The 15,956-nt window shown below is 48.5% G+C and overlaps 1 protein-coding gene across 6 annotated transcripts in view; it reads right to left on the reverse strand.

Annotated features, from left to right (window-relative positions):
* The window catches only part of FRMPD3 (FERM and PDZ domain containing 3), a 141,127-nt gene extending 125,614 nt beyond the window's left edge, over positions 1-15,513 (reverse strand). For all 6 annotated transcript variants that reach the window (XM_081042954.1, XM_081042953.1, XM_081042956.1 and 3 more), the window contains exons 1-2: positions 15,376-15,513; positions 14,520-15,041 (exon numbers count right to left, since the gene is read on the reverse strand). The gene's annotated coding sequence lies outside the window, so the exon portion shown is untranslated. The remainder of the gene's footprint in view (positions 1-14,519; positions 15,042-15,375) is intronic.
* Between the last annotated feature and the right edge of the window lie 443 nt (positions 15,514-15,956).

Consider the following 15,956-nt stretch of genomic DNA (forward strand, 5'->3'; position numbering starts at 1 on the left):
AATACCAGGTCTTATATTAATTTTTGCTCCAAAAGATGCATTACAGCTGATGATCCGGTTAGATCTGATTTTCGGGGGAAACATGGTATATGTGTGTGGACCAAGCATTTCTTTACAATGCACAGAATTTGGAAAATGGGGGCACTGGAGAGAACTCAAGGGCTGTGCTCAGTCACATTGCTGCTCCGCGAGCCTTCTAAGTGGCCTGACCAGACAAGTCCCCACAAGGGGCCTTTACTGGCTCCTGTTGAAAGAACTGAGATGCTCTACAGTGTGGCGTAACGAGGGGGAGGCAGCAAGCAAACTGCTCTTTAGAAAAAGGTGACTTAGTCTTGGTGAGGGTTGGTTACCTGAGAACAAGATGTTTTCATCCACCCATTAAACTGAGAGCTCTCCAAAACTGAGAATTGTGCAATACCAAACTGTTCATAAAAGCACTGTGTCTACTGTACTCTATACTGGTTAGAGCACTCCGGAGACCAGTGTTCAGTTCTGGCCAGGACCCCTAGGAGGCCTCTTCACAATTTGGAATGTTACCAAAGGAAAGACACTAAGATGCTATAAGGTCTATAGCCCAAGGCCTCTTCTAGGTCCCGGACCACTGCTGAAATCTATAAACCCTGAAGGAAGACCCGTAGGTACACTTAACCAACATTGTACATACAATTCCGGAAGTTCATTGACCTCCAAGTTAAGAAGCTCCGCTGTGGAATCATACCACAAAAGCAATCATTGAACAAATTGGGTAGATTTAGCCAACAATGTAAAATAACATAAAAGTAAAAAGACAGACAGACTTGAGGAACTGAATGTGATAGCTATACTCAGATACAGTCATGGGCCGCAAAACAACATTTCAGTCAATGATGGATGGCATTATATGACAGTGGCCCCATGAGATTATAATGCAGCTGAAAACTTCCTATCATCTAGTGATGTTGTAGCCATCATAATATCATAGCACAATACATTACTCACGTATTTGTGGTATAAACAAACCTATTGTGCTGACAGTCATATAAAAGTATAGCACACACAACTATGTACAGTACATAATACTTGATAATGATAATAAACAACTATGTTACTGGTTTATATATTTACTATACTAGACTTTTTATTATTATTTTAGAGTGTACTCTTTCTACCTACAAAAAAAAATGTTTGCTGGGAAACAGTATGTTGTCTAATGCTGGCAGCAGCCTCATACATCTCGTGTTGACTATGTCTCCTGATTGTGCTTGATTTTTATTCTCTCTTGCACTTGATTTAATTTCATGTTGTTTTGTACAGTAACACACTGTACAGGCTTGTAGCCTAGGAGCAACAGGCTATGCCATAAGAGCCTAGGTGTGTAGTAGGCTCTGCGATTTAGGTTGGTGTTAAGTACACATTAGCCTGTGCGCACAATGACAAAATCGCTTAACGATAGTATCCCTGTCGTTACGTGGCCCATGACTGTATTTTAAAGCGGCTGCCAAGAAGAAGAAGGGAAGAAATTACTGAAAGACTGCTTTCAGCTCAATATTAAAAAATGTTCTAATTAGACTTGTTCAACAATGGAATAGGCTACCTTAGGAGGCAGTGAGTGCCCTGTTGATGAAAATTAAAAATTTGAGATTAGATGATCTTTAAGGACCAACCTTCTTCCCAACTTAACATTTCCTCCCATTCATGTAATTGTCTCTGTCACTGAGATCCTTCATAGTTTATCACAGACCAGAGTCACAATGTTGCCAACAAACAAACCCCAAAATGGGAGAGCAATGGGAGGTGGCCCCAAGCTCCAGACTGCCTGACCCTCTCACTCCTCCATTCCCACCCTATGTCATGTATCTTACTAGCCCCCTTACTAGGGCTCTCAGGGTTTTCTTGGCGCCAGCTAGGTAATCTGACAAAGTAATCTGCACTAATGGGATCATGACTGCTAATGAATTAATGTGTTACCTTCCCAAGTGATATATTTGCATTTTAACAGAGGTCTTCAGGAGATAATGCCTTAACTCAAAGGAGTGATTAATGTTGAAATTTCAGCTGTTTGGCACTCTAGTAAAGGAGATATTTTTGGAAAGGGAACCTTTTCCCACCCTTCATATCATATCATCTGTTAGAAAAGAAAAAAAAACACATGTCCCTGCCCTTGAGGGGTTTATAGTTTATAAAGTTGCGGAATTACAATAGCTGACATTTATTGAGGCTCCACCAAAGTGTCTGGCCCTATGCTAAGTGCTATCTAAATATTATCTTTGAATCCTCATGACAACACCCCTCCGATGCAAGTATTTTGCAGATAAAAGGGCTGCCTCTCAGAGAGGTTAAGCAACTTAGTACTTAATTTCACTGACTCTAGATAAGAGAGGCAACATTTTCTTAGGTTTCTCTGAGAAAAAAAAAAAAAGAAGCCACCAACTAAACTACAATGCACCATGAATTGTAAGAAGCATTTCAGTTTTAAGAATGTTAAGACTGTGTATTTGAAATCATAAAATACAGTAAGTGGTAAGGCCGGCTTGAGAGTACACACTGCCTAATGTTTTTCACACAGAACCCAGATGGGAACTAGCTGGGGAACACTTTCATATAATAATATAATTGGAAGCAAATATTGATATTTTAATACAAAATGATTCCACAAAAACCAAGAAAGTTACACAGAGTCTGAGGTCAATGGCAGCACGTGTTGATGGGGACGTGAACCTCAGTGGTGGAGAGAAAGGACAAGGATTCAAGGTAGAGGGTCTAAGCCACACAGGCCCTGGGGCTAAGGTGGGAGGATGGTCGGTAGCAAACAACTTTCCATCAGGCCCCCTTAGATTAGGGAAGTTAGTTTTTGAGGATATGGCACGCTGCTGGCTTGGCTGAAGCAGAGGGGTTAATTAGGGAAAACATGAGAGATCCCTTGTGAGATGGGAAAGGGAAGGAAGTGAACTGGCAGATGGTCTTCAAAGGGCAGCATGAGAGATTTAGATTTGAAATGATGGGCAAAAGGGGGCAATTATTGATTCTTGCAAATAAATGCCAACACATTACAAAAAGCTCATTCTGGTCACCGGGATGAATTAAAGCTCTCACCTCAAAGCCAGAGGCTTCCTGAGGGGGGAAAATCAGCACAGCACAAGTGGTTATGTCATCAGAGGCAGCAGAGTTCAAGGGCATTCTGAACCCTGAACTCTCTGCTCTCTCTTAATGTGCAGTCCCTTCTCTCCGGGTGCATCCCTCACCTGAAAGAGGAAGTGGCAGAGCTCTGGCTGCCCAGGCATGCACCCTTCTCCCCATGGCAATGAGTACAGACGAATGATGTACAGCTCATCTCCCGTCCATCCACTAACAAGTGTTTGTCGAGCCCCTACAATGTGTCCATGTGTCCAGCACTGTCCTGCACCACACATGGATTAAAGAGGCTGCTGAAGAATATACTCCTTCACTGAGGAAAAAGATGAATACGGAGGAAGTCAAGGCACTACGAGTGCAGTCGAGTGCTAAACTGTGGTGGAAAAATCGTCTGAATTCCAAAATGGAAGAGGAAGGATTGTGGGCAACTATTTTCTTGTTCTCTGTTTTTCTGTATTCTCAAAGTTGTTTACTGTACATAGGTATTACTTCCATCATCAGGGAAAATTTATAATTAAAAACAGGAGGGCAGCCAATGAGGGCTAAAATGATGAGGAAAGGCTTCACAGCAGAGGCTGGACTTGAGCTTGTTACAGGATGTGATGGAAGGATTTGCAGAGGTGGAGAAAAAGGGGCCATTGCAAGCTGGGGAGCAGCAGGAAGATGAGTACACACAGAGAGGAGCAAACTCTGAGTGGGGTACAACAGGGCAGGGAGAATAAGGCGACTAGTGGAGGTTGGGGGTCAGGAAGAAATAGGTCAGAGAGGCTCAGCTGTTGTGGAAGGCAGATCTCGGAGACCAGGGAGAGGAGTTTCTATTTAATATCGTAAGCAGAAGGGAGCTATTATAGGCTCTTGAGCAGGGAAGTGACATGATGAGAGATGTTTTAAGGAAATTCCTGTGGCAGCAATGTTGAAGGATCTCTTGGCTGGGAGGGGGAGGCAGCATGCAGGGAGACCAGGCAGGAGGCTGCTGCAGCAATTCGGGCATGAGGTAAGGAGAGCGTGGCTATGATGGCAGCAGAGGGATGGTCAAGAAGGCATGGACTCATGAGGCACTTGTGATAGATGAACTGCCAAGACAACGTGGTGACTGATGGGGCGGGTGACTGATTCCAAGGCTCAGCCCGTGGGCTACTGAAAGAGTGATGGTGTCACTAAGAGAGACAGGGATTCAAGGAAGGGCTCAGGGCTGGGGATCAGTGTGGAGGATAAGGTTGGAGAGGAGATCCTGAGTTTAGTTTTAGTTGTGGTGAATTTAAAGTGATGGTAAACTTCAAAGAGGAAACGTCTCTAAAGGGAATAATGAAATGGAAGTGGAGTTCAGGTTTAAGGCCAGTGTTATTATTTTCAGCAATCACCCAGAATTCCAAAGCAAGACAAGCTGTATTTAGACTGAATGTGGAAACCTCTACAGAGGGAAGAAGAAGAAAAAAAGGAAAGTAGCGAACCTAACAGCCAATTCTGATTTGGACTTTGCAGGTGACAGACTCCAAACAGTGTGGCAACAGCAGGCTGGTGGGTCTGTTTAAAAATCCCCCTCCTTTTTCTCTATCAGTGAGTGATTTCCCTACATATTAGAAAGATTACAGCTTGACTGTAGGTGACTAGATGAATATGAAACAACACTCGCTTTGTTAATCATATCTGCATTCTCTGTGATTTCACTGATGGTGGCAACAGAAGCAGTGTGACACACAGCACCCTGGCCAGCCCTGTGAGTGAGTCTCATCCCACAACGGCAGGTCCAGACTTCTGGCTATCTTGACACAGGATCGCAGGCAAGTCCCATTAAAAATTAATCTGGGTACCTCAGTTTACCCATGTGTCAACTGGAAAAGCATCTGTAACTGACTTGCTTGGGTGCGGGTTAGAAGTGGGAAGATAAGAGAACAATTACCGAAGGGAAAAATGTATAGCTGCAAGACAAAGCTTGGGAGAGAAGCAGCGAGAGCAGCTTGCAGCAGGATTTCCAAATTGAGAGGTCTTGACACTTATCTGGTTGACTCCTAAGCCAGTTGTCGCCACCATGACCTCTTCTTTCCACTTTCAATGGGCTTTTCCATGCCAAGGGTTGTAAACAGGACAGTTGTCCTAGTCAGTGACTTGCAATCCTTCTTCCCAATCCACCACCTCCACAGGCATCTTCCATTTGGGACACCTGTCCATTTCTCAGCCACCCACCTTCCAACCATCACCCTGACCTCAAACCAGCAACAGAAGACTGATCGGAAATCAGAACAGAGATCTCCAGAAGTGAAATGCTGGAGACTACTGGTCGACAGATTATGCAGCGTGTGTGTGCGCGCGCATGTGGGTACATGCGCACACGCACGTGTGTTCATCCACAGCCTAGCCATCTGTTCCTGTTTTCCCAGTAGCTTTGGATGACAAGGAGACAGAGGCCTGTTTGGGTGGTCCTGCCCCCAGAGCTGAGCTCCCTTAGTGGTTAGAAGCCCCCAGTCTGGGCAGACTTACTCTCCACTCATTCATCTTTAGAAGGCACAATTCCCTCCCATAAGAAGAACCACTAAGAAGAAGGGGGCTAAAAATCTCACAGATATCCCCTTAGTAGCAGTTCTGTATTCTTCCTCCAACCCAGGAATGGGGCTCTTGGCCCAGACTTCTGCCCAGGGCCGAAATTCAGGGGGCTGGGCAGGGAGGGGAGAGCTGGTGGGGGAAGCAAATGAGCAGGCAGAGGCCTCTAGAGTCCACTCACCTGTGGATTCCTCACTTATTTCTCTCTTACCAGATGTAACAACAGGGTTCCAGCTGGCATTAAAGTGCTGTAGTAGCTCTGGCAGTGCCCTGGCACAGGTGTGACCTCCACTGGGACAATCCCAAGTGCTGAGAAGAGTATTAAAGGGATTCTACCAGGGAAGTTGAAAGGTGCTCCTTGCTCTCAGCAGCTCTCAGAGGTCTTGGGAGCTTGAAACACATAGCCCCAGCCTCCAGCCTCCCTGTTGGGGGTATAGTACTCAGCATTCCAGCTCAGCTGTCATCTCAGCTGGATTCTGCAGCCAGATTCCTCATTGTTCACTCCTTTAGGTCTTAGCATAAGAAGGCATTGAAGGCCCTGGTGCAAATTTACTGCACTTGTTCTGGTTAACTGATTAACACATTGTCCTAGCAACAGTGAAATTCTGCCACGTGAAGGCCTTGAGGACAAGGGACAAAAAATGTGTAAGTATTGAGGCTAAGAGAAGGGTTGGGGGGATGAGACAAAAACAAGTCAAGAGAATCTACTTGGTGGTTTAACAGCCAGGCCAATGCCTTTAGTGCCTTTGGGGTCTAACCCTCCTCTCTTTGCCCACTGCCACCACCCCAATTACCTCTCACTGGGACTGCTGTAGTATTTTACAAGCTGGTTTCAATCCCTCCTTATTTGAATCAAGTCTGCTTCCTATCGTGTGGCTAACCATCCTAAAACACTTTGTGTTAATTGTCCAGCAGCCCTCCAAGGTGTCTCCAAGTCCAAACTCCTCATGCTGACATCAAAGGCCCTCCAAACACAGATATCCCTTACCCAGTAGGTCATTTTTCCTCACTGTGCCTCCACAACATGGCCCCTCCTCTAGCCAGGCCTCCTTCTCACTCTTGCTCAATCATGCCCTGACCATCCCCACCTCCAGCCTTTGCCTCCCTCTTGGAAGCCTGCTCCTTTTCTAGTCAACAATCGCAACCTCACACATTGTTCAAAACCTAACTCCAGTTCAACCTCTTCTGGGAAGTCTTCTCCATTCCAGCTCATGCTGTTGACTCTCTCTGTGCCCTGAACCCCTGTAGTGCTTACTGTTTAGCGTGTATAATGTAGTATGTAATTGTTTCCCAACTTGTATTATTCTTTGTTGCTTCATATGAACAAGTATTTTTTTTTCTGATAAAATATGAATTTCTAAAGAGCAGGCCCTTTGCTCTCCCCTTCTCCCCGTAACATTGGTATTGGACTAGCCTCAGGAACATGTAATAGATTCCTGTTCCCTTGCCTTAACTCCAAAATGAAGGAAGAATGAGGTGAATGAAGGCCCTCTGAGGATCTTCTCTGTCCATTCCCTCCCCTTTCTCAAAAGATATTTCATGTGTTTGAGGAGCTGAGGCTGCCCAGAGAGACCTAGCCAGCCAATCAGCTGTTGAATCTCTAGTTTTCAATACACTCCCACCTTCTAAGGCTTTCTGAGAGATCAATAATACTGCTTTAAGTGATCATTCTGAGACACAATGGGCTGCAGGGGCCAGTGTTTGATTAACTCAGAGAATAAATGTATGCTGGAAGAGACAGAGCAGGGAGGGAGGAGCAGAAGAGAAAGCAGGAAGAAAGATGAGGGGGAAGGTACAGGGAGGTTTTATGAATGAGGATACCTAGGATGGAGCTGAGAGTAGTTCCACCTGATCAGACTCAACAGCTGAAGCAAGTTCTTAGTGAGGCAACAAAATAATCTTGGGGCTTTCTCAGAGCCCAGTGAATATACCAGGGCTACTAGACAATCTTTGACCTTGGCAGGATCATCGTTGCCGTGGTCCACTGAGGGCCTAAGAAGCTGCAGCCTCCATATCAGATAGAGAAGTGGGTGTGGGATGGAGACTTCAGGGAACCCTAAAGAAGGATTTGGGTCTTGAGCGATGCTTATTGGCTGAGTCTACAGAAATCCCCAACTCTGTTATCCTTCAGTCCTTCATCCCAGTCTGGTGACTCTAATATCCATGATGATATGGGACAGTTGGCTGATCTGCAAGGGTAATATCAGCACTGCCTCCTCTTGGTACATGCATGTACAAAGTCTCCTCCCAAGGCTCTGGGGCAGGATATTTAATTATTTGGCAGTTAACAAAAAACGAGTCCTTTTCTGAATTTTTTCTGGAGGACCCAAATTTCTAGCTATACCATTAATCAAACATTTTCTGGGAAAGATAGTGTTATTTGGAAAAATTGAGTGGATGGCTTTTTAATGTGAGAAAGTTCCTCTTTTAATCTAACCATGATTCCTGCTGCTCTCATTAAAAACCCATCCTTCACATATGATGGTAATATTATTCTCCCCATCATGTAGGCTCTGACTCTTCTTTCCTCCTCACCCCACTCATCCAATTATTAGGTAAATCAGGTTTCTTCTACCTCAAAAATCCCTCCATTCATCTCCTCCTTTCTATCCACATCCAACTATTGTAACAGCTTCCTAGATGGTCTTCATGCCTCCAGCATGACCCCCTTTTAATCAATCTGCTAAAGTGGGGGAGAAAAAAAAAACCTGAATCTAATCAAGCCTAAAGCTAACTTCCACTCACAAGAGATACAGGGGATAGTAGAACAAGCGAAATGACAGAAGGAAGCATACAGATCAGAATGTGGGACAGTGCACAGAACAAGTAACCTGCATTCTCTAAATTCTGCATTCTCTAAAAAGTCAAAGAGAGGGGACTGTTCAAAGGGCTTTAAGAGACATAACAACCAAATGTAATGTGTGGAGCGTTTTTGGATCTTGAGTCTAATAAGCCAACTGTAAAACATGTTTTGAGACAATTGATGACAATTGATTATGGACTGGGTAATGGACAATATAAAAGCATTATCGTTACTTTTGTTACATTTATTAATGGTGCTCTGGTTGTATGAGAAAATGTCCAGTTTTTAAAAGATGCATAGAGAAGTATTACAGGTGAAATGACATGATTGATGTTTAAAATTTATTTGAAAATACTTCAGCAAAGAGAAAAAAATAAATGAAGTAAATATGGCAAAGCCTTGATAATTTCTTAATGAGGATAATGGATATATGGGGTTATTATACTGTTTTCTGTATTTTTTTGAGAAACATTCATAATTAAGAACAAAAACAATAGTCATCCACTATACCCCAGTGTACCTTCCTGCTTTATCTTCCACTCCTACCTCATTTCTCTATGACACAGCTGTCCTATGTCCTTGCTCAAGTGATTCCCTCCACTTAATCATTAATTCATTTATTTACTCAGCAACTATCTTATCTGTTAAGGACCTCTTATACGCACTAGGCACTGTAAATGAAAAGATGACTGAGATGAGACTGAGGAAGACAACAGGCCTCCTTTATGTTAATATCTTCCCCAGCAACTAGCACAGCACCTTGCACATAATAGGTGCTCAATGAATGTTGAACTGATGTGCAGGGGGAGATGTGATAAGATCCCTGTCTAACGTGAGCAACAAAAGTATTCATTCCGCCCCAAAATATGCTTACTGAACACCTACTATGGGTAAGGTATTGTGTGCTATGGGGATAAAAAACAGATGAAAAACACCAAGTTCTTTCCTTCATTGGACTTATAATGTAGATAAGGCATACACTTATGAGAAGCTATATTTGTATGTGAAGATTAATGATTCAAGCAATAACAATAGGGTGCATCAGCAATGTACTTGCCAAATGTATTTTTGAGAAAATAAGTGCAGGAGGAGTTCAGAGGAGGGAGAGAGATCATTTCAGTCTAGAATGATCAGAGAAGACTTCCCAGAGGAGATGAATTTGAATGTAAGGTTGAAGGACAGGTATAATGTTATTGGATAGGAGAGGAGCATAGGCAGAGAAGAGAGGGCATGAGCAGGCGCAAAAAAATGGAGAAAGGACATGCTTAGGAGACCCTGAGGAAAGAAATTTGGCTGGAGTAGAGGGTTCACGTAGGACTGTGTTTCTCAAATATACCAAGTACATCAGTGTCATTTAGTTAACTTGGTAAAATGTATATTCCTTGACTCCAGCTCTCAGAACTACTGAAGCAGAAGCTCAGATGGAGGGACCCAGGAATCTGCATTTCAATAAGTTCCCCCAAGTGATTTTGAGACACATTAAATTTTGAGAATCCATGATGTGGACAAAGAGTAGGAAATGAAGTTAGAAGAATACAGATTTAGGCCCACTCAAGGAGAGCCTTTAATGCCAGGCTAAGGAGGCTGAAATTAATCCCACAGGTAAATCTTAGGCATCACCTCTCAAATATGTTGATCAGAAGTATCATGAATAAAGGATATTTAGGAATATTGATCTGGCAGGTGTGTGTATTGTGGACTGGAAAAAGAGACGAGTGCAGTGAAGACATGAGATAGTAGCAGGGGGCAGGGTGGATCAGGATAGAGTCAGAGAGGGTTCTGAGGTTTCTAGTCTGGGAGACTAGAAGCCCTGTGTAGCAGAGAGGTCTTTGAGAAATAATGAGGTGAGTTTGTGAGCGCTGAGTCTGACCTGATGGCAGATTATCCAATGGGAAATGGTCAGCAGGTAGCTGGAAATATAGGACTGAGATACGCGTATAGGAGAGGAGTTGAGTTTGGGCTAGAGAAATGGGAACGGCCAGTAGAGGGGTAGGAGGGGAAGCCATGACAGGACTTCATGTCCTAGCCAACAGAAGAAGTGGAAAGCAAGAGGAGCCAGACAATACCCAGATTTGAGGTGTAGTAAAACAGAGAAAATAGGAGTCACTGGGGTAGAAGGGGACCCAAACAGTACAACAAGGCAGAGAGCTGTTCGAAAAGCTCGGGATGGCTAGCAGTGTGGCTACTGCCAAAGTGAAGTTGGGGCTCAGGAAAGGTCACTAGCTATGGCACGCATACGGAGAAAGCTGCTCATCCCACGTTCATCAACACAAATAGACACACTGGCTCCTGCATGTAATAGGCAATCTCTCTCTCTCTCTCTCTCTCTCTCTCTCTCTCTCTCTCTCGTCATACATACACTCTGATTTCCCAGCTCATTTTCTGACTGCCCAGGGGAGTGGGCGTTAGTGTGCCACCACTGAAGGATGGTGTCCTCAGAAGAGGGGACACTGCCTATCATGGGTGGGAAATCATACAGAACCCCCAGATCCCTGCCCTCTCCTTACCAGCTTAGCTGAGCAGGAACTGGAAAGGAGTGAAGATGGCTTGCTTCCCTCCCTTTGCTCCTTCTCCTCCCTGCTCTGCCCCTAGCCCTTGGATTTCTCAGCAGAGCTGCGAGGTCCAGTCCATTTTGAGAGTTGGCTGCTTCATTTTGGCTGCTGATAATGCAAGATAATGTTTTTCTATCTGAATTTATGGTAAGAAGGAAAACAGGAGCCCTTGAGAGAAGAGCCAGAACAGTTTTCTGTTACAAATTCCAGTAGATTTAAGGCTGGTCTACAGCTGAAGCTAAGACCTTCCTCCCAGGGACCTGTCCCAGCCTACCTAGAAGTGTTTTCTAGGACCTCTGTGAAGGCATGAGCCTCCAGAAGCCAAGCTTGTCTGCATACACCACACTTCCCCCAGTTTGCTCTAGATGCATGTGTATATGTACGTGTGTACATGTGTGTGTAGGTACTATGTGTAATTTGTGCATGTGTGTGTGTGATTTGCGTGTGTGTGTGTGTGTGTGTGTGTTATGGCTTCAGCTAGCCTAGAGGTTCCAACAGAACAAGGATCCTTCTTCTAGTGCACTGGTGCTGCCCTCTCAGAGTGCCTTGTCTAGTGCTGGCCCATGGAGCCCAATCATCTCTGCAGCATGGGGGTGGGTGGGCACAGAGTGCTTCTGTTGTCCTGCATCCGCCTGGGCTCCCTCCAAGGGCTAAGTACAGACTACTGCAGTGGGGCGGTGCCTGACAAATGTCTCTCCTCCTGAGCCCCCTGTACTCACCCCCACACCCCAGGACTGCAGCTGCCTCCCACCCACCCCACCATTTGCCCAGCTTGCTGCTGTTAACAGCAATCCCAGGGCTTTCCTGTTGCACTTATTCAACCTACCATTGATCCCAAAGGACCTTGTTGGAGGCAAAATCCCCCAACCGGGTTGCATAGCTTACTTTCCAAGACCCTAGGACTTTGTCACTCACCAAAGAGGGAGGTCCCTTGACTCATTCAAAATGGGACTGCAGCCTCCTAGGGTTCCCCAGCTCCCTCACCCAGAGAGGCAGAAGCTCCATCTTATGGTCTAAAAGCCACAATACCAACAGCACCACTAGCTTGTGTTCATGGGGGCACTTGCTGGCTTCAGGCCACCAGCCCCGCCAGTCTGGGTCTGGAAGATGCCTGGGGCTCCCACCACTATATCCTGGCCAGCCTCCTCTCTCAAGTGGCCAGCAGCCAACACTTGCAAGGCAACTATGGTGGTGGGTGTCAGTGGGAGAGAGAGGGGAGGATCTCTCCACATGCAGCAAAAGACGGTTTCTCTCCCACTTGGAACATATCCCCTCCCTTCTCAGAATCCTGCAGTGGCTCCCAATTGCCTCTCACTCAAATTAAACCTTCTCTCTGTGGGACTCAAAGCTCTCCATAATTACATCCCACCTTCCCACATCTGCACTTCCACACTCACATCACACCTAACTTGGGGCCAGACATAGACAGTAGACAATGCCACAAAGGTTCCTGCCAGGATCCTGCCACAGGTGCCTGAAAGCCCCACCAACAGAGCCATTCCTCTGCTTCCTCTAAACATGCAAATGTTACCTGAGAGGTGAAGGCAGTCAACAATTATCAGCGATTAACACTGGCCAGACTGGGATTCAGTCATCAGTTGTGACTGCTGCAGGGAGCAAAGCCCCGCCTAAACGATCTAAGTGGGCGGGGGAGGGGACCCAGAGGCGCCAGAGAGCAGCCACCGGGAGGGGTGCAGGAAAGGGGCTCTGACGTCGAAGCCATCTCCGTCACGACTTTACCAAGGGCTATAGTCTGGCTCCCGGTCTCTACTTAAACCAGTCAAACGCACTATCCGAACGCACTAGCCGCACCCCCCCCAATTTTGCTTCCCCCTCCACACACACATCATGGGTTATTGCACCGCAGAGGTACCCTCATGCCAAACTGCTGAGGTTGAATTGCTTCTCTCACATGAAAAAAAATAAGCCACAAAATTAGGTGGAAGCTGGCATGTCTGCTCAGGCATGGCCAAGTCTTGTTGAAGTCTCTCGGGGGAAAGCTGAGAGCCTTTAGCTCAGTGGAAATAGCAAAAGCTTCCAGGGAAGCCTCTCTCAGCAACCAGGAAGCTGGGAGCTGGGTTCTCCGGGCTTCTCCTGAAGTGAGTCTGACCAGCAGGAAAGGGGGGGGGGAGAGGCAGGGTCTCCCAGCTGAGGGCCCCGGTGGCTGAACTGCCTCCCCACCCCGGCCCTCCTGGCCAAAATGTGCGCCTTTATCCCAGCCTTCCAGCGGGGAAAACTCACTTGGAGCTTCTCTCTGATCAGCAGAGTCTCCCCACCTTCCACCCCAGAAGGGCGCCCCCGAGGGAGCCTTGGTCTTACAGCAATTTCTCCAGCAAGCAGGAGTCCAGAGACTACTCCACCCTCCATCAGAGCTGCAAGAGGCTGAGACCACCCGAGGACTCCAGGGCTCTGCAGCTGACTGAGACGCCAAGGGCAGGGGGCAGGTCTGGCTGCATTCAGTGTGCACTGTAATCAAAGGCTCTTTGGTGGCAGCTGCTTCTGGGGGAAGGTGTCAAGCATTTGCCCCTGCAGTGGATTCAGTGTGTGTGTATGGGCGTGTGTGTGCCCGGGAGGCCCAGGAGCCCGGGTATGGACAGGCACGACTACAAGAGTTGGGAACGCTTTTTACCAGAATGGAGTTCTAAGGGTCTTGGCGGAGGTGTCCATGGTAGCTTAGGTTGAGGGTTGGCTGTGTGTTTGCGTGGGTTGGGGACAGCAGGTAGTGGATCTGCAGTAATGTGCAGTTGTCATGTAGTTTCTAAGGTACATTCTGAGACAATACACATACACACTCATATACACACTGTCCAAAGCACCAGGCTGGGGAGTAGAGGGGGGGAGACAGAGTGTTTAGCGGCGCTGGGGTGGGGGTGCGTGTAGCTGTAGCTGTATGCTTTTGGGTGACTGCTTTATCAGTATCCTGGTGGGAATGGGCAAGTGTAGCTCTGTGTGTGTGTGTGTGTGTGTGTGTGTGTTTCGTCTTTGGATGGGGGTGACTGTGTAGCTGAGCGCCGGGTATATGGTGCGGCTGTGCGTCGGTGTCCGCGTGTGAATATGGCCCCGGGAATCACGCACATGCTTCAGACAGCTGTTTCTGGCAGCCCTGGCGCTCGGGCTTCTCCGGGCACACAGGTTAAGTGGCCACCTCCCAGTAGCCAGGCCCTACGTCTCGCCAGCTTTCCCAACTGTGCCCAAGGCTCCGTCGCTCACACAAAGGCTCCATAATGAGCGGCACTCCCCTGCGCTCGACATCTCCCGCTGCAACCCCGGCAGCTGAGGCGAGCCCGCCAAGCCGGCGATGCACTGGGGCATGGGCACGCACCTGGCCGCTGCCCATACCCGCCCAAACTCCGGGCGGCCCGACGCTCGGCGACCCCTGCCCTGGCCACGGCTCCCGGAGGCGCCTAAGCGTCAATCGCTCCTGAGCCGCCCGGGGCCACACGTTTCCGCCGCGACCCACCCCTGGCCGGGCTGAGACTGCGGGCGCGCCCCCCTGAAGGCAGCGCGCCTCTTACCTTCCTCCTCCTCCTCTTCCCTGGCGCGGCGGCGGCGCGGCGGCGGCGGCGGCGGCGACAGCGGCGGGACTAGGGCGCCCGTGTCCCTGAGCTCTGCACAGGCGTGGGGCTCAGTGGCGCCGGGCGGCGGGGCATGCGGAGGTTGGCGGGGCGGCAGCGGCCGGCCCGGGACGCGGGGAGCTGGCGCGCAGGCGGCGGGCTGCGGGCAGGCTGGCAGCAGAGCGCGCGGGCTCCTCCGGCGGGCTCCATGGCTGCGCCGCGGGCGGCACCATCGCCGTGGCTCGCTCGTCGCTCGCTCGCTCCAGGAGTGCGGCAGGCGGCGAGGTGACGGAAGGCGGGGAGGCGGCCGGACGGCCGAGGAGGGGAGGGGATAAGAGGCGGGGGAGAGGGGGAAAGGGAGGGGGGAAAGAGGGGAGTGCAGAACGAGGGGCCTTTCCGGCGCTACCCGACCCTCGAGTGCTGGCGTCGGTTTCCCCAAATGGAAAGGCGGCTTAAAGGCACAGCTCCCAGTTCGGGTCACAACTAAAAATAAGCACAAAATTCACAATTGGGTAAAGAATCTCCCAAGACGCCACCCAGCCACCCAGTCCGGCGCTGCCTCACTTCTTGAACCTGACCGTTCCGGCTGGGCTCTGCCGGGAACTGCTGGCAGCTAAGAGAGCAAACCAATTTCCAAAGTGAACCAGGGAAGGGTGGGGGAGTGAACTGCAGAGAAGAAGCAGCAACCAGAACGCTCGCTGAGGTACTCCATCCCGGGCCCCTGACCTTGCTTCCTTGAGCAACCCCTCACCCGTTAGCTCGCCTTCTGCTGGGGTTGCCCTCCCTGCAGCTCCTCCCCTCCAACATCCACACGCACCTTGAGTTTCCTCTCTGGCTCCTGCTCGCAGCGCCTCTCCCCAGCCCGGGAGTGCGAGCTGTTTCGATCCCAGGCCCAGCCCAGGAGCCCACCTCAGGAAGGGAGAGATCTGCCAGCTAGTAGCAGAGGTCCACTTAGACCATGCGATTGGTTGGGTGAGAAGGAAAGGAGGCTAAAGGGTGTGTGTGTGTGTGTGTGTGTGTGTGTGTTCACCAGCAGATGGAGGGAGGGTCTCTCGCGCGCGTGCGCGCGCGCGCGCGCGCGCGTACACACACACACACACACACACACACACACCCCGAAAGAGAGTAGCTAGGCACACAGCACAGTGGCTGATGAATGATCACAGGACATTTTTTAGAGACACACTATGAATACTAAACATGTAGCAGCAGCCTAGATTCAAGAAAGGCTCTTGGTCTCCCAGCTCGCTCCAGACCCCTTTGGAGGAGTTCGGGGACCAAAAAGAAAGACCTTTCTCCCTTTTCCCCAAAGGGCAGCCCCAGTGGGGACCCAGAAGGACTGGGAAGCTGGACATTAGGTCTGGAAGGGAAAAGTTGGGGCCAGGAAAGAGAAAAGCA

Source organism: Rhinolophus hipposideros (assembly GCF_964194185.1).
Source record: "Rhinolophus hipposideros genome assembly, chromosome: X".
Lineage (NCBI taxonomy): Eukaryota > Metazoa > Chordata > Mammalia > Chiroptera > Rhinolophidae > Rhinolophus > Rhinolophus hipposideros.